The 18376-nt window shown below is 42.0% G+C and overlaps 1 protein-coding gene across 1 annotated transcript in view; it reads right to left on the bottom strand.

Moving 5' to 3' along the window:
• Window positions 1–18370, bottom strand: part of PLPPR1 (phospholipid phosphatase related 1) — a 252822-nt gene extending 234452 nt beyond the window's left edge. Inside the window, exon 1 of the mRNA XM_034664211.1 lies at window positions 18159–18370. The gene's annotated coding sequence lies outside the window, so the exon portion shown is untranslated. The remainder of the gene's footprint in view (window positions 1–18158) is intronic.
• Between the last annotated feature and the right edge of the window lie 6 nt (window positions 18371–18376).

Raw genomic sequence — 18376 nt, 5'->3', positions numbered from 1 at the left:
TAGTATTCCATAATTTTTTAGTGCCCTTTTGATAAACTATTCAGATATTTTTCCATATTTTAAGGACTAATTGCTGCATTATTGGATATATATATATCCATTAAAAACTCATGCCCTCATTTCCTCAGGATATCTTCCCCCAAAGTCAGAGTACTGAGTGAAAAGGTATGTGCATTTTCAGTTTTGAAAATATTTGCCAATTAAGTGCTGAAACTGTTGTAATAATTCACACAGCCATCAGCAGTGTACAAAGTGTCTGTTTTCACATGTACATACATATACATACACCTGCCACCACTGAACAAAAACAATGCTTACATTTTTTTTACTAATCTAAAGGCAGCAAAATGATATTTTGAGTTTTTATTTGCTTTTCTCTGACTACTAGTAAATTTAAACTTCCCTTGATATAATTATTGGCCATTTGCATTTTACCTTTTATGAGTTTCATGTTTGTACCTTTGCTCATTTTGCTATTGTCTATTCCTTATCATTTTGTAGTGCCCTCTGAGAGTATGCCCATTAACCCATTATATGCCATATGTACTGCTAGTATTTTCCTACCTTTCAAGTCTTCCTCATCCATGTATCAGTGAATAGCCACTCTTTAGACAATGGCTCTGAACCAGAATCTCTCCTGGCCTCTGAGGATTTGTGGCTATTGAAGCATGAGCATTCAATGCAAATGCATTAGGAGATGTGCATGTTTCCTATTATAAAATCAATGCTTCTAAGAATCTCCCTGAAGTGAGACAGCATCACATCAATCTTCATACTTTACCTTAAGAAAAATAAACCTCTTCCTGAAAAGGGATGTCTGGTTCATTTACTAACTCGTTGTGAGCCCCATTTCTCTGGGACAATCTTGCATCCCAAGGCACTGTGTTCTTCTCTCATACTTTACAGGAATATATGAGATTCCGTACCACATTTACACTAAGGGCTCTAGGATCTCTGTGGTTTTTAATTAGTTCATGGAAGGCCTGGTGCACCTTACCTCAAACACTCAGTAGATCAAGGATCATGCTGTCTCATGTCTGTGTCTTTTGTCTTCCCAATGAAATAGTAAGCTCAGTTGTGATTTTTTGCTTTGCTTTTCAGGAGCCCTGATGTTTTCTTGGACACAGAACAAGGCTATTTGGAATTTTTCCCTGTAAGTAATGATCTATTTATGGACATGTTTCTCTGACACATTTCTCCTGACATAGTTCTTAAGACACAGAGAAAAAAGGAATGAAGTGAGGCCAAATAGCTCCTGAGCATGGGAAATGGGATAAAGGAGCAGATGATTCACTCAGTCAGTCAACTGACAAATATTAATCGAGCCTCTTCTGTGGAACAGGCTGGGTGCCCACCTACCTAGATGGTACAATTTGAGGAAAATCACAAGACTTACTTACCTAAGCTAAAACACCTCCATCAACAATAAAGATTCACTTCCTAAAAATCTTAGTAATATCTTAGACAAAATCAGCAGCCTCAGAAAAAGAAACATATGACAGTAATCAAATGGGATGAGAAGTAAAAGAAATGGAAGGGCTGATCAATGATGGGCTACTATTCAAAATGAACTACAGCCAGAGATGTATTTGGAGGAAGACATAACCACAGCATGACTATTATAAACATATATTTTTAAAGCACAAACACCGAGCATCACATGAGGAAATCACATGGTTCAGACCCGAGGATGGATTCATGCTGGTTACAGTCTACACTGGGAGTTAAAAATGAAAGGGAAGAGAAACTGAAGTAACACTACTCTACGAGTGTAGTGGAGACCTCTTGGGCTGATGAAGGAAAGGAATGGTGTGTTCCTGATACAAAATATGGAATGGACACCACGGTGAGGAAGAGCAGGGATAAAAGACAAAAATATTCACCTACTGGCTAAAACACAACTTGATTGACCCAGTGCTCAGATATATACACTTAACATCATTTTATGATTCATTTCTCAGAGCAGATGAGGTCATTAAGGTAGGCCAGGCTGTAACTTATTCTCATCAACAGTAATGTGGAATGAGGGAAACACCCTTAAAACAGGAATGTGAGAGTTCATGATAGCCAAGGAGGAGTATTTTAAGGACTCCAGGGAATAAAAGAACAAAATCCTCTATCTAAAATTCTAGAAAGGGTTAAAAGGACTAGGTGTAAGATGGGAGGAGGAGAGTCTCAAGAGTAAAAGTATGACTGAAAAAAACGATCAATGACTCTGCCGGGGAAGGAAAGGTAAGTTATCTACAAAGACCAATGTGACTACACTGGGTTGGATTTCAATAAGCTTCACTTGCAAGACTATATACTAATAGGGACACATAACCAAGATAAATACATTAAAATAATTGCAAGATTTGAAAGAACAGCAACCCAAAGAATAAATGAAAAGAACCAATGGTTGAGGAAAAGTTAAAAGAGGAAAAAGGGGGTTTTATTGGCATTGGTAAGAATAAAAGAGATGATGAATTTGGGGCAGATGATGGAAAAGAAAAACGTGAAACGTGGCAATTCTCCTGTTGCCTTGGGTGGGAGTATGGACTTTAGAGTTGTCTGAGGGAGGGGATGGGAGTCATTCATTAACTATCAGCAGCAAGGGCTGTCTAAAATGGCAAGAGCACAGACAAAAAGTTGTGCAAGGGAAAGGTAGCTCAGAGAAAAGGGGCAGCACACTGGGAAAATGTCACAAAAGAAACTGCCTGGGTAAAGTCCACATGGAGCAACTGATAAAGTGAAGTTTGTGTTTAGCAGCCCCTCAGCACTGTGCACTTATAAACACAAACACACTTAAGAATGTATATGCCGGATTCTGTAGGAGAAAACCAGTGTTGGTTAGTTAATATGATTCTAAATTTCTTTATTTTTAACATGTCTCTATCTGAAGGTGTTGCTGATATTTTGTCCAACAATAGGAAAGGAGAAGGCAACTGACATTTATTGGGAATAAACAACATGCTAGGAAATTTACAGATAGCTTAAATACTTGCAATAAATATGAGGTATGTGGTTAGACCATTTTTCGATGAGAAATTGAAAGTCAGAGAGGTTAAATATCTTGCCTATGTCAAAGGTAGTAAAGCAGAACTGAAAATCGTCTGTTGGACTCTAGAGCCCACACTTGCCTCATTATTCTATACCGTCTCTGGGGCAGGACAAGGATATCATAAACTCTTCAAGCATCAGGTGGCATAACTGCTTACCACGTATACACTTTTAGGTCAAGCCTCAGATCTGACCCTGTCTTGCTAAAATAAGCTTCTTAAGAACCATCTTTTGGACTCTCTAACCAAGAACATTTTTAGCTCGCCCTCTCCGTACCCATTGCCCAACTAAGTTGTTCCATTAGGCATCTAGCATCTAGATGGCATCAGAAGCTCAGGGTAATCCCATTCATCCATGACTCTTTGGGTTCACTTACTTTTCCACTACTCTTCCATTTATTCACCTATTCAACAAATATTTACCACAGACTCAAATATTCTAATAATCAAAGAGAAGTATTGTTTTCAGTTTCAACTTTAGCTTGTCATTAAAACGTCAATCCACCTGCCTATTCATCCAGTTGAATTTTCCTAATGATTTTCATCAAAAGAGTTTTGGTTTCTCCAACTCTACAAAGTAAAGGGCATGGGACCCTTATTTGTTACTGAGTTTGATGCTTTCAGACCCTACAGCCCTATCTGGCAAGGCTTCTGATTTTATTTTAGGTTCATCTGAAATAGCTGACTCCTTCTGGATCAATTTAGACCCTTCCTCTCTTTGTCCTCTCCATTCTCCTCTTCTGTATGCAGCCCCCCTCTCCACCTACCTGCAGTTTTAAAAACAAGGATGAGAATCTTCTCAACTCCTCTGATATACCTCATATTAAAATGGGAACATAGTAAGCAAAAAACCCAATAGCAATAGTTAAGTTGTTTGGGGCAAACTAGGTAAAGTGATCCCCTGTATAAATCCCAAACATATACTCTGTTTACTATAGAACACTTCCAAGTCATATCAAAGGTAAACACATCTGCTTCTAGGGTGATTTATATCCTAAGCCAGCACATATATTTCCCCCTGATTCATACTACATGATTTAGCTTTCAAATGCCAAATGAACAGTAAAAATTTGAGCCTTGCATTCCTGGAAAAGTTACTTCTTTTCCCTTCATTCTCATAAAATGATGGTGTTAAATTAGTAACAGTATATTAATAAATGAGCACTTTTGCAGAATTTTTCTGTTTACTCTCTCATTCATCATTTCAAAACAATTCTTCATGAGTTACCCTTGTCTTCATTTTATAAACAAAGCAATGAAATCGAGAGAGGTTGAGAAAACTCTCGGTTACACAGTGAGTAAGTGATGTATCAAGGCTCAGACTCAGATCTTTTGATTGAAATCTCATACTTTCCCCTACATTCCACCATTTCCAAGTGATCTTTATGTTCTCTCTTAGGGGCTGGGCTGGATATGGCCTACAAAGCTTTCTGGGAGAATGGGGGGAGTCATACTTAAGGATTATCAGCAAGAGTTGTCTAAAATGGGCAAGAGCGGGTGCCTGGGTGGCTTGGTTGGTTAAACAGTCAACACTTGGTTTTGGCTCAAGTCATGAACTCAGGGTCCTGGGATCAAGCCCTGCTGGACTCCATGCTCAGTGTGGAGTCTGCTTGGGATTCTTTCCCTCTTCCTCTCCCTCCCCCTCTGCCCCTCCTTGTGCACACACTCATGTGTGTGCATGTGTGTGCCTATATATATATACATATATACATATATATATAATCTTTAAAATAAAATAAATAAATAAAATAAAATGGGCAAGAGCATAGACAAAGACAAATGCAAGGAATAAGTAGCTCTGTAGAAAAGGGGTTGAAGACTAGGAAAATGTCAGAGGAGAAACTATATTGGGTGAAGCCCATACAGAAAAATTGTTAAGGTGAATACTATGTTTCATCTCCTATAATAATGGAACAATTATTCTTTTTAATTCACATTTTAACAATATTTAAATCATCTTCATTTATAAAATATCACCCAGGGAATTATAATTCAATAAAATGTCCTTTTCATCAAAAGTATAATCGCTTAAGTTATAGTCATTTCCTAAACTCAAATCCAAAAATAAATCAAAATTACTTTTGAAGAAAAAGAAAAGTCCTCAAGCTTCCTCCGGTGGTTCTGGATGTCAGAAGCAGGTTTACCTGGAAGCTGAATCTACTTAGAGGTAACTTAGCATTATTTTTAGGAAAGAGGTAGGGAGGAGCGCCTGGGTGGCTCAGTCGTTAAGCGTCGGCCTTCGGCTCAGGGCGTGATCCCAAGGTCCTGGGATCGAGATTCGGGATTCGAGCCCCGCATCAGGCTCCCGGCTCCCCTGGGGGCCTGCTTCTTCCTCTCCCACTCCCCCGCTTGTGTTCCCTCTCTCGCTGGCTGTCTCTCTCTCTGTGTCAAAGAAATAAATAAAATCTTTAAAAAAAAAAAAAAAGGAAAGAGGTAGGGGAATCCAGCACCTGGGAGGAAAAAAATTAGGGAAAGTGTTGGTGGGTAGATATTTCTCTTTGTTACTAAAAAGCCAGAAAAAATCCTGACAGTAAGTATCCTTGGGATGGTCCCCAAGGCTTCCTGGAGAAACAAGAGAAAAAAGAAACCCTAGTTTCATGAATTGTCCCCTGAATCCACTAAGAACAAAGAATCTTGAATTTGAGGAAAAGGTAGAACAACAAAGATTTATAGCAAAAGTGAGATCTGGGAGGAATAGAGGAGGACTATCCCCTCTTGGGGATCACCCCCTGGTGAAAGACTATAGGACATTCTCTCTGCCAGATGCCTTATTAGAAAAGGTATTCATGATCTGATAAATGCTGATTTATTCTCTAGTGACTTTATCCTTCCTGTAACACTAGGCAATCAAGTCACCCAGTTCTGAATGTTTAGATTTCTTTCAGTTCTTTTCCTATAAATTCTATTTTCTTCATGTATAAAGATATAGCTTAGTTTTTCATCACTTGCCCCCAGACTGGATTTTCCTGATAACTCTTATGAAGGCTGACATCTTTTAAGAATGACTATAACATATTCTTTTTTAACACAGCTAAACTCCAAAATTTTTATATTTCCTTTCCATTAGTTTTAGTAAGCTTCTTCTATGTAATTGGTGTTTAAGGGAGTGGAAACTTTTGCTCAAAGCAAAAGAACCATAAAAAATCTATCATCTTGTTTATATTTAAGTAGGAGGAGACAGATCACAAATAGATAAACAGGTAAGCATATATATGAAAGGTAAGGTGGGGCCAATACTAATGAAGAAATGTAAAACAGAGTAAAGAGTTAGAGATAGGGTGCCTGGGTGGCTCAGTCAGTTAAGCATCCAACTCTTGATTTTGGCTCAGGTCATGATCTCAGGATCATGAGATCTAGCCCACATTGGGTTCTGTGCTGGGCATGGAGCCTGCTTAAGATTCTCTCTCTGTCACCCTCTCCCTCTGCCTCCTCCCCTCTCCCCCTGTTCCCACTCTCTCTCCAAAAAAAAAAAAAAAAAAAAAAAAAAAAAAAAAAAAAAAAAAAAAAAAAAAAAAAAAAAAAAAGAAGAAGAAGAAGAAGAAGAAGAAAAGAAAAGAAAAGAAAAGAGAGTTAAAGATGAATGGGCTGGGTGTTTTATAGACAGAGTGACCAGAGAAGACCTCTCTGATGAAGGCATGATGTATAAAGTGGTAAGAGCATAGAGCAAAGCAGGAATTCTAGACTGAGCTAAAAGCAAGTGCAAAGTCCTGAGGTAAAAGTATGTTTGCATTTTTGATGCACATCAAGGTTACATTCTCTGCCCAGCTCTCTGGATCCTGGCCAACGATAGCTCAGATCCGATCATCCTCAATGTTGGGTACATCCATTATGGTCTCCCACAAGGAGAAGGAATGCTGAAAAGGAGAGGCTGGATAGCTTCTTGTTACCTGGTGCAAAACCCAGCACTGAGTGAGTGACTAGGATTCTATATATGTGTCTATCTAGGTAACCTACCAGTAAACTAAGGAAAATGGAACCTAGAGTACTTATTTAACCAGTAATGTTTTAATAAGGTTGTCTTCATATTTAAGAAAGGGATACATTTTCATCAATTCCCAAGCAATCACATAAAAATAGAAAGATGCAGAGAACGAGGGCTGAGATTTAGTCTTTAAAGCAGAGTTTTGATGTATTGAACAAATCCCTCTATTTTCCCACCCCTTGCTATGCTTCTGAATTCCATGGTCCATGCGTTAGGACTCACTGAAGGTGATATTCTGACGAAGACCTAACAAAGTTTTGGGGTTACCAGCCTAATGATGCATATTTCAGCTTCTTGGTTTAAGTCTTAACTTGAAAACAAACAAAAACAAACAAACAAAAGGAGGTTAAAGAGTTATGGAAGAGGGGCGCCTGGGTGGCATAGCGGTTAGGCGTCTGCCTTCGGCTCAGGGCGTGATCCCGGCGTTGTGGGATCAAGCCCCACGTCGGGCTCCTCTGCTATGAGCCTGCTTCTTCCTCTCCCACTCCCCCTGCTTGTGTTCCCTCTCTCGCTGGCTGTCTCTATCTCTGTCAAATAAATAAATNAAAAAAAAAAAAAAAGAGTTATGGAAGAAAATGTGATAACCGGGTATTTTAAAGCTTGACATCTAAGTGGTTCTGAAGGCTATTCATCATGTATGTGTAGTAAATAATGAATACGAGTAGCTACAATGTTCTTAGTCCTTATTATGTTCTAAACTCTATATTAATGGCAAGTCATTTATTTATTCCTTACAAAATCTCTTCCAGGGAGGGAAGGTATTTTTATCATCTCTGTCTCACAGATGAGAAAACTGCGTCTTCGAACGACAAAGGGCCCAGCTTGACATCGTAATGCCAGTGAAAGGCAGAGCTGGGACTAGAACCCGGCTCCATCTGTCTCCACAGCCTAAGCTATTAGCTCACCACAGGATCCTGCCTCCATAGCAGTGAAATATAATTAGAGCACTTAGGAACCAGAGTTTTACTTATGCTCCCACCACGAAGAAAAAAAAAATCATCAGTTAATGTAAGAAAGAGTTCTGCCTTGATTAAAGTTGGCAGGTAAAATTCATTTATTTTGGAACTCATTTCTTAAGGTTTGAGATGGCTAGAAGTGAAACTGAAAAGTAAATCTCTACTAATATGTTTACAGAAGAACACCCTCCCTGGTAAGGTAGGTACCCTCCCAGCTCAATCTTAGGGTCAGACTGGTGTCTAACTTCAGAGTCTTAGTAAAGTGGGAGAGTATCAGGCCAGCGAGGAGAAGGCAGAGCTTGGGCAGTGATTAGAGAGGCAGGGAGGGGCGGAAGGGCGGGGATACAGTCTCAGCAGCAGCTTGTGGGTGAGAATATTTACATAACTCATGAGTCTCAATTTGCTAGGGATTCGTTGCTCAAATTAGTGTTTGTGAAGTGAGTTCCCTTGTTCCCTCTTCCAGATGTGAGGGCTTTTTTTGCAGACAGGTATAATGGAATCAGCACTGCCTTACTAGGCTGGAAACCAGCCTGTCATCCCAGCCTCTTGAATCCCTGGGGGACCCAGGAGAAGTCAGTTAACCTCAATGGACCCTTTTCTCATCTAAAAGAAATAAGACAATTGAGTAGACTCTCCGTTCCAGCAATTGTGTGAATCAAGGAGAATGTACAACTGTTGCCATTCATTAAGTTCAAATTAAGTCATCTAATTATTTTATCTCTTGTTAGATAGAAGGTAAGCTCCTGGAAAGCACATGGTATAGTAGGTGGCTCCTAGAAGGAGCTCAGAAAAATATCTGCTCGTTGCCTGTGTGTACAAAATATACATGGGGAAAAACAGCCAGAAAACCCTAGCATATGTCAGCTGAGCCCTGTTTTAGGATGGAAAGCAGCACTCACCCTTCTCCTACAACAGTAATACTTACCAGATGCTTATTACCCTAAAAGTTGCTTTTGCTTGAAATCGTAACTAAAAGTAAATGGTAAAATAGTATGTAAAGTATCACCTCACCTTTAAAAAGAAAAAAAAGAACAATATATGGAAACGTTAATGAACCAAAAATGTCGGAGGCACGTACATTAAACAATTGACAGTGGTTTCTGCGAAAGAGTTTGGAGCAGAAATAGGACGGATTTTTACTTTCTACACCATGTACTTCATGACATCTGCATTTTCTATCACACTGTGGTATCTGTATCATTGTTGAGGGTTTTGATTGCTAAAATACTCTAATTGTTTCAAACTAGTCTGGCCAGGATTGCTTGTGTCACGCGTTACATGTCAGCCCACGTAAAAAACTAAATCCAAAAGATTTTCTCAAACCTAGAGATACTGCCTTGTTTTTTACACTGTAGGGGGGGGTGGGGGGACCACACAGAGAGATAATGTTTTTTCCAGTTAATACAAGTGTGAATGAAATGGTCTTACTTTTTTTTTTCCCCCAGTTCCTGTGACCCTCAGGAGAGGAGGCTGTGGGCTGATTATTGGGGCATTTGAGTGTGTGGGTTTGCCTGGAAGCAAGAGCTTTGCAAAGGCCGGAAGGTGCGACTAACAATTAAGCCTGCTCAGCCTGTAGGGCTCTGAGCTGAACAGCATTGCTCTCATCCAGATTTTATTTCTTGTTAATTATATCCGATTGCACTTGATTATGGATTTCACTGAATTTAAAAGGTTGGGAGTGGGGGTCACTTCTCCATGCTATTCATCAGAAACATCAATAAAAAGAGCACCCGGAAACTCTTGACCATCAGCCGTGCAAATACATTACCTCTCATTGTGATGGATTTGCTCCAGTAATTATGATCACCTTTTCTTCAGTCTGTGTCTGTGAGCATTTCTAGAACACTTGATGCCATAATACCCAAAGAAAAAGCCCTTTCTGACATAATGGAGGCAATATAAAATATGTGCTTTCATGTCATGGGAAAATTTATGACATTTCACACAAAGAGGGGTATTTATTTCCTATGTGTATGCATCTCTGCTTTCTGTTGTTATTGATGAATGGGAAAAGATAAATGTACCACAGAAGGAGGGAATAATGGCAGGGAGGTGAGCTGACTGCTGACTTCATCTAGTGAAACCAGACAAGCTGCTGATGCCCTGCACCTAAGGCTCTGAGGACGGCGGGAGGTGATGGGGTGATCTGTCACCCCTAGCCTTTGAGAATCAGAAGGATGAAGTGGGATGAGCACAGGCCTTGAACTCAGATCTAGGTTTGAATCCAGCTCTAGCTTTGAAAGCTTGGGAAAGCTAACTGACCTTTGCTCAGCTGCCGAATATTAATGTCTACTCCAGCATGCTGGAGAAATTAAGGAAATAATATGTAAAGCCCCTTCTATACTCCATAGTAGTGCCGGGGATGGTACTCAGTAGATACCCCCTCAAAATTCCCTCCCTTTAACTCTGTTTCTCGTCTCTATTAACAGTCCTTATCCTTCCTTTCCTAATTTTTTGGGCAGAAATAGCCAAGGTTTTGTTTTTTTTAACATTCTGGCCACAAATCTTAACACAGGCCAGCAGTACCATAAGCCTAAACCAGCCAAGTTGATGGGTAGAATAATTTTCTCTTTTTTCCATCTTGGGTCTTCAAAAAACTAAAAAATACAGACATATAGAAACTTAAAAATGAAGATGATCTTTGCATTGTGCTTAGCTCTTAGATAGCTAGATGATAGGTAGATAGAGCTTTTATTCAACTTCATTTTTTTCCTTTTGGCCTTGCTTTATACTGTGAATATAATGTTAACTAATTAGCAGATCAGCCAGGTCATGAAACATTTATTAACAGTTCCCACCACCATGTTGAATGGCGTTTCTTTTAATATTTCCAATTAGGGCCCATGCCATACATAGTGTAACTGCATTCTTAAACTAGTGTTGGGAGGCTATGAAATAGTCTTCCTCCCACTTTGTGAAGGGCACAGCTGGAACCACAGTGAGGCCAGTGGGGCACTCGCATTGGAGGCAAATTGGGAAAGGAGCCAAAAAATTCAGTAATTGATATAAACAATATTTTAATGCTATTTTTAAAAAAAATCAAAATTATTGCCAAAAATCCATGATAAACAAAAAGTCAACATTTTAAACAAAGATAGGAGCTAACCATGTACTTGCCTAACTCTACCTCCCTCAGCTCACCCTGATCCAGGCCCTAGGTAGACCCTGAATCTGAAATCAGTAACTGGCCTCTGGCGCCAGTCCTCACAGTACTGGGGTACATGGCCTCAGATGAGTCACTGAACCTCTCTGGTTCTCAGTCTCTTCATCTTGTTTCACTTAGAAGTCTGATTAGAAACCTTCCAGGGACCCTGTGAACTTGCAAAGTCCATGATTTTCTACAACATGAAGCTGCATTATTGGAACATCAGCGATGACTCAAAAGGACAAGATTCATTCACTGCACAGCCATTCAATCCACAATGTTTACTGAGCAGTTACTATGTGATGAGTGCTCTGTGAGGTGCTGAAAATACAAAGTTAAGGACTACAGAAACACATAGAAAGAAAAGCCAACCCTACTGCTAAAAGGCCAGGACAACCTTCCCTAGGAAGACACTCTGGCCTAAAGGACTAAAGGAATTAGGGAAGGCAAGGATGGAGTTCAAGAAAAAGAGAACAGCATGGCCAAAGGCCTGAAGGTAACAAAGGAAATTCTCAACTGGGGAACCATAATAAGTGTAGTATTTAGTATAAATGGGGTCGATGAAACAAACAAAACCAGTCTTTGTTTTGTTTTTTAATTTTATTTACTTATTTGACAGAGAGAGATAGCGAGAGAGGGAACACAAGCAAGGGGAGTGTGAGAGGGAGAAACAGGCTTCCCGCCAAGCAGGGAGCCCAATGCAGGGCTCAATCCCAGGACCCTGGGATCATGACCTGAGCCAAAGGCAAATGCTTAACGGCTGAGCCACCCAGGTGCCCCCAAAACCAGTCTTTGATTACAGAGCAGTAATAAAAGTATTTGGAGAGTCTAAGGCAAAGAGCACTGGGTCATGGTCAGACCTGGGTTCCAGTCACTGCTCTGTTGCCAATTAGCTAGATAGTAGGGTTTCCATTCCCACTGGGATGCGATTTTAGAACACACCACACACTTTTCCATAAAGATGGGAGGCTTTTAATTCCCAAGAAATATTGCAAATCTCACATCTGAGATATTTAGAGTTTACATCCTTCAGTACCAAAGAGGTGTTATAATTAATACATGTAGTCACTTCCCTGCAAACAATTTGCTAAACAGCTAAGTAGCTGTTGTGTGATACCTATGAGCCTGAAGAATGCTTGGACCGCTTAAGGCAAACAAACTTTCATCTTCCCCAGAAAGGCACGAGAAGGAGGCAACTAGGCCAATGTGATGAGCAGACACACCCAGCACATAGCTTCTCCACCTGGGCTTACAAGGGGGCCGCTACTCTGCTCCTGCCATATTTGTGTCTGCTGATTTAATTCCTGCAATTAGGAAGACAGGATTAGAGCCAGCTATTTATGACCAACCAAATTAATTTCTTTTTTTTTAGGATTTTTATATTTATTTACTTGAGAGAGAGAGTGAGAGAGAGAGCACAAGCAGGATGAGGGGCAGAGGGAGAAGTCGACTCCCTGCTGAGCAGGGAGCCCGATGCTCTATCCCAGGACGCTGGGATCATGACCTGAGCCAAAGGCAGATGCTTGACCAACTGAGCCACCCAAGCGCCCCTCAAATTAATTTTTTTAAATGAACACCAAAGCACACAGTCACTGGGGTCCTGAGCATAACAACAAAGCTTTATGTTTGTGACCTCACTGCTGTCACACGTAATACCCACTGTATAGTGAGCACTTACTCTGTGCCAAGCTTTACAAATATTAATTCTATCTGATGGGTTAAGATGGTTATCATCATATTATAGGTAAGAGTAATTTGAAGCACAGAGAAGTAAACTATGTACCCAAAGTCGCACAGCTGAGTGGTGGAGCCAAAATTCAAATAGAGCATGTCTTACTCCAGAGTCTGTGCTCTCGGCCACTGTGCTGTCTAAACAAGGTTCATCGTCCTGTATGCCCAAGTGACACCCTTAGAGTACGGCACTCAGAGGCTCCTTGAGTTTCCAGGACACTCAAGGATCTGGATTCTCTGGGGTGTAGCAAGCACCTCAGTTATTTAGTTATGGGAAAGAGGAGCACACTCCACATCTTTTCTCAAATCCATCCTCTTAAGCTCTTGGAAAGAGGTGTCCTTCCTCCTCTGTCTCTTCTCTCCTGCTCTCATTTTCCACACCGTTTGTTCTCTTTAGACACCAGCTCTCCCCACCAGCTCCCCCTTGATAAAAACCATGTCTGAGGTTCACTGTACCTTCTTCTCCCTATGGCCCCATAACTCTTCCCTCACCAGACTTCACAAATGACTGATAGGTTCTCCTTGCCTGGATTTTCTTACCTCCCGTTCCCCACTCAACCCCTGGAAATATGGCTTCTGAGTACACTGCTGTACTTACTAACACTGCTATCCTAATGGTCACAGTGAACCCCTCTTTACTGTCTTTTTTCAGTTCCCTGTTTTCAATCTTTTCAACCCCTCTGCACTTAAAATCAACCTGATAATCTACACACTTGATAAGGAGAGACAGTTTATAGGATATTAAAATTAAGACCTGATTCTGCCACTTACTGGCTTGGTAACTTGGGACAAACTATTGGAACTTCCCATGGTACTTGTTGCTCTCCTCCCTCCCTAAGTTTTGCTAAATGCTGAGATTTAGTTTTTGGCTCTAGGATCTCCTGTTCTCTCCATCTCCCTTAATAAAAACAATACTTGGAATTTACTGTGAAATCACTCCACCCTCAGATCTGTACTATGTGCTTTCCAGGATGTGCACAGTGCCACCCCCAAATCAATGTCCACAACATCATGTTGAGACTTTCACTTTTCTGAGCTAACCTCCCTCCCCACCACCCATTTAAGGGTCAAACACAAAATGCTATCTTTAATACTCCTCTTTCATCTCCTGTAGTCAACCGGAAAACAAATTCTCATGTTTTTTTTCTGTTCTGACGTCTTCTATTGTAATTTTAAGACTGGAACTCAATATGCTTGGGTTTGGTTCAGTAAGGGATCCAATTTCCAGGGCTGCATTGTTGGAACATGGGTTGTCTGGCCCTCATTCCCAGATGCCAAGATGCCATGAGCTCTTCAGATGAGACCCTGTGGTTTACAGACTCCCTACCTCCAGGCTATCTTAAAAGTTTGAGCAAAGCACATGAAATCAGGAAATTCTGACAAGTAAGGAGGAAGGAAAGAGGAATTCACATTTACTGCCAGCCTACTGAATCAGGAACTGTGCTAAGTGCTGTTGCTTCCACAGTGGGCTGATGATATAATTTTTTAAATATAAAAAGTGTGATGTCACAATGTTGCTTCTTATTGGCACTTCATAGGAAAGTTCTTCATAGAGGTAGTTCTCCCTGGATCATTTCGTCACTGACCTCCCAAAGGGGTGATCACCCTGGAGAAATGAAGTCATGATTTAGCTCCTACTCTTCTAACAGAGAGATCATCACCTCATGACTGGATTTCACATTCACTGATTTAGTCTTTCATTCAACATATATTTATTGAGTTCCTACTCCGTACCAAGACTGTGATGAATGCTGGAGATTCAGCTGTGAATACATTTCCCTCAAAATATAGGAAGCAGAGCCACACAAGTAAATGCTGGGGAAGTGGAAGGTAGGATGGGAGCACAGGCAGGAGGCCCTTCTTAGATGAGCAGGGTTTACTTTTCCACTTGTCTCCTAGACATATCTCCTCCTTTCCACGCCACTGCCACCATCCTCATCATTTCACACTGATATTTCCACAATCAGCCCCCTGTCTTCAGTCTCTCCACCTCCAATCCATCCTCCACACTGTGGTCACTGTCATCTTTCTCAAATGCAAACCTGATCATGTCTCAAACTTTCTTTCAAACTCTTTCCAAGTCTTCCGGATAAAACTGAAGCTCTTTTGCTTGGGATATTTCCATTCACAGTTGATCTCTGCCATGATTGTTTGCTATTCCATGGAGCTAAGAACCCACTTCTCTCACCACAGCCACACAGAACTACTTCCAGCTCTCATATAGTTTTTTCTGGCTGGAAAGCCCTTCTCTTCTCCTTTGTCCTTCAAGACTCAGCCCACGTCAACCTCCCTAAGAAAGCTTCTTTATCTTCTTACCCTCCTTTAGGAAGGTGCCCTCCCTTTGTGCTTTTATAGCATCCTGGGCATATCTCTATCCAAACACAGACTCCACAACATTAGTTGTCAATTAACGTTACCCAGCTGCTGTTTATCTCTATATCTACACTCCAGCACCCTGTGCTCTAGCTACACGGGATGGCTTACAGTTACCCTAATTCACTGGGCACTTTCACACATTTCCTCTGCTTGGACTGTCCTTTCTGTCCTTCCCTACCTGGTATAAGACTATTCATTTTTCAAAAATGACTCAAAACCCCAGGGGAAGAAAAACAAACAAACAAACACACATCTGTACTACTGGCATTCGATTTAACCTATAATTATAACAGTTAAACAGACTGCACCATACTTAGCGAAATACCTATTTCCCCCACCTTGAAATCTGGGACTATTTTTTACTTCCTTGTATTTTTGTTTTTTTGGTTTTTTCCCCCAGCCTCCAGCACATAATAAGTGCTGATATGTGTTTTCTGAATGTTGAGAAAATCCAAGAGGGAGGATGGAATATATAGCATACATGTTAAGAAGTCACTGCACAGTACACAGCTATCCTACTCTCTAATTATTTCATGTGTGTTAATCTTGTATCTACACGTAGAGCATAAAACCTTTGAGGCCCAGAACTATGTTCTACATTTTTATATGACTTCCAATGCTAAATACGGGATAGGTGGTCAATAAACACTTAAAATAGAATCTGAATATAATCAAAATGAACTGAGCTTGCAAATGTAGGAAGAGGAAATAATCTTAAAGAGAGAAGAAAGAGCACTAGTAAAAAGCAAAAAAAAATTTTTTTTAATTTTTCCTTGCCAAGTTTTGCAAAGTAAATGATGAGAGTGTTCACCACAAAATAAAAAGGACAAATGCTGATAATTATATTTAAACCACCTCTATGCCAATATCAACTTGAAAATATTTGTGGAAAGGTCTTCACTTCACTAGTTGTTTAAAAAAAGAAGAAAAAGCTTTCAGATTTCTATCTTACTAAATGCTTTTTAAAAAGTATAAAAGCTGTATGTATGGAAGTGTAGTATATTGTACATCCAAAACTAATATTACACTGTGTGTTAACCAACTGGAATTTGAATAAAAACTTTTTAAAAATCATATAAACGAAGCTGTTTTAATAATATGCATTCCTTTCCCAATCCCCCTCCCCCCTTTTTTTCTTTCTCAAAAACTTCTTCACCTTTGGCTATATTGACTTGTGAGTCAAAGTCTCTTTTATCTGTGAACTTTCCCAATTAGCTTCATGTATATTATGCTTTCTCCCACTTCAAAGAAGCTACAAAATGTTAAAAATTAAAATTAAAAAAGGTCCCCAGAGCAGCAGAGAGACCGCCTCCACCTATCATCTTAAAATGAAGAGAACACTCTGACAACCCATAGCCACAAGTTCTGGATCTGAGCTTCTAGTGTTTTCTTCTGTCAGCATCAGCTTGGCTTCCAGGTTCCCCACACTCTCCTCTTCCAAGGTCTTGAGGTATAGAAAAGCCAAAAATATACCTATCTGCATATCCCAGGTAGAAACAAAATGTCAAGATGGAGAAACTTTGGCACATGGCACTCTCCAGACTTCAAGAACTAATTTGTGATTGTGCTAAAGGTTAGCCCAGGAATAATCAAGTCTTTTCTACTCCAGTTGTGACATTCCAGAAATCTCCATATTAGAGTCCCATCCACGAATAAAAGCCACCATCCACAGAAGGGGTATATGAATTCAGTGAAGCCTGCAGGGTACCTTGCCTCACACTGGACCTCTTCCTGCCTATCAGTTTCTAGTCACTCCTATCCTAAATAGCCATCATCTGTCCCTCTTCCAGTCCCCTTTGTCCCAGTCCTGGACTCTTCAAACGCTGACTCAGTCTCTGCTGTTTCAAAGGGCCATTAGATTTGAGGCGATTCCCAGGTGCCCGCAGGCGCTCCGCACTCTGAGGTCCCGCCCCAATGGGGCTGGCATTTTAGGAAATCCTTTTCTGGGAACCTCTTCCCTGGGACCTCAGAGATATTCACAACGGTGCCTGCCCATCAGCTACACACCAGGCTGCAGAGAATCCCTCCCGCGAAAGAGGTTAAAAGGGAAAACGATATCCCCACAAAGAGAAATAACCCAGAATCCTCCACATAGTCCACCTGTGTGTGTCATAAAACCCCAGCGCAAAAATAAAGCCCCAGCTTCCCCCAGCTGCAGCTGCCGCCACAGCAGCCCCAACCCAGCTCCCAGGGCTGCTGCCTTGGTGTGCGTGAAGACAGCACCTTCCCGGGGGAGGAGAGATCCCGGCGCCCAACGTTTCCAGGAGGTGATTATGGCAAGCCTTTCAGTAACTCATCATTCATCCCCGCACTGACCCGCGCCTCACCCGGTGCCTCTGGCACTAGCGCTGAATAAGAAAACCAAAGGCTACTCTTCCAATTCTTCAGGTGACACCCCACACACACACTACGACGCGCCTAGGCTGTGCGGCTGGGGCGGGATGATAGGTGCCCACGCCTGAGGGGAAATCAAAGGCGACGCTTACAGCCGGGGTGAGAAACCCCAACCCCCGCCCGGGCGGGAGGACTTGGCACCAGCTACCTTCAGGGCGCCCCCGCCCGCACGCCGGCTCCCGTCGCAGCCCCGAATGCAGCCAGGAGGGTGGAACCGGACCGACGGAGCCTCCACGCCCCCTTTGTCTCCACGTTTCCCAAATGACAGGGGAGGAAAGTTTACGAGCAAGGAGGGTGTAGCTTTCTGCTAGGTCCATCTGACACCTCGCAGGAGGCGACCCTCCCTGGGATCGCCCTTTCCCCCTGCACAGCCCGGGCACCGCCTTCATCTGCACCTGGAAACCTGCAAGCTGGGTTTGGGCCACCTGCTCCGCCTTGTCCGGCACGGAGCTCGCCCGCCCCCCCCCCCCCCCCCCCCCCCCCCCCCCGCGCCTCGGCGTCCCGGAGCCTCCCGCCGTTGCGGGCGCCCCACTCACCTCTCGTGGAGGAGCGTCCTCCCGCGCGCCCTACTGGGCGGTCCGGCTGCCGGGGGCGAGGTGCATTCACGCGGCGGCCGGAGACACGCTCCCCAGGCTCTGCTGCATTCTGCCTGCGTGGGAGAGCGAGCCGGCGAGCGCGCGGCGCGGGCGTGTACGAGTGTGTGTTTGGAGTGTGTGTATATGTGAGTGCGGGTGTGTGTGAGTGTGTGTGCGCG

The sequence above is a fragment of the Ailuropoda melanoleuca genome, chromosome 7, assembly GCF_002007445.2.
Source record: "Ailuropoda melanoleuca isolate Jingjing chromosome 7, ASM200744v2, whole genome shotgun sequence".
NCBI lineage: Eukaryota > Metazoa > Chordata > Mammalia > Carnivora > Ursidae > Ailuropoda > Ailuropoda melanoleuca.
The sequence above is the reverse complement of the archived record's forward strand: the minus strand, read 5'-3'. Positions and strand labels throughout refer to the sequence as shown.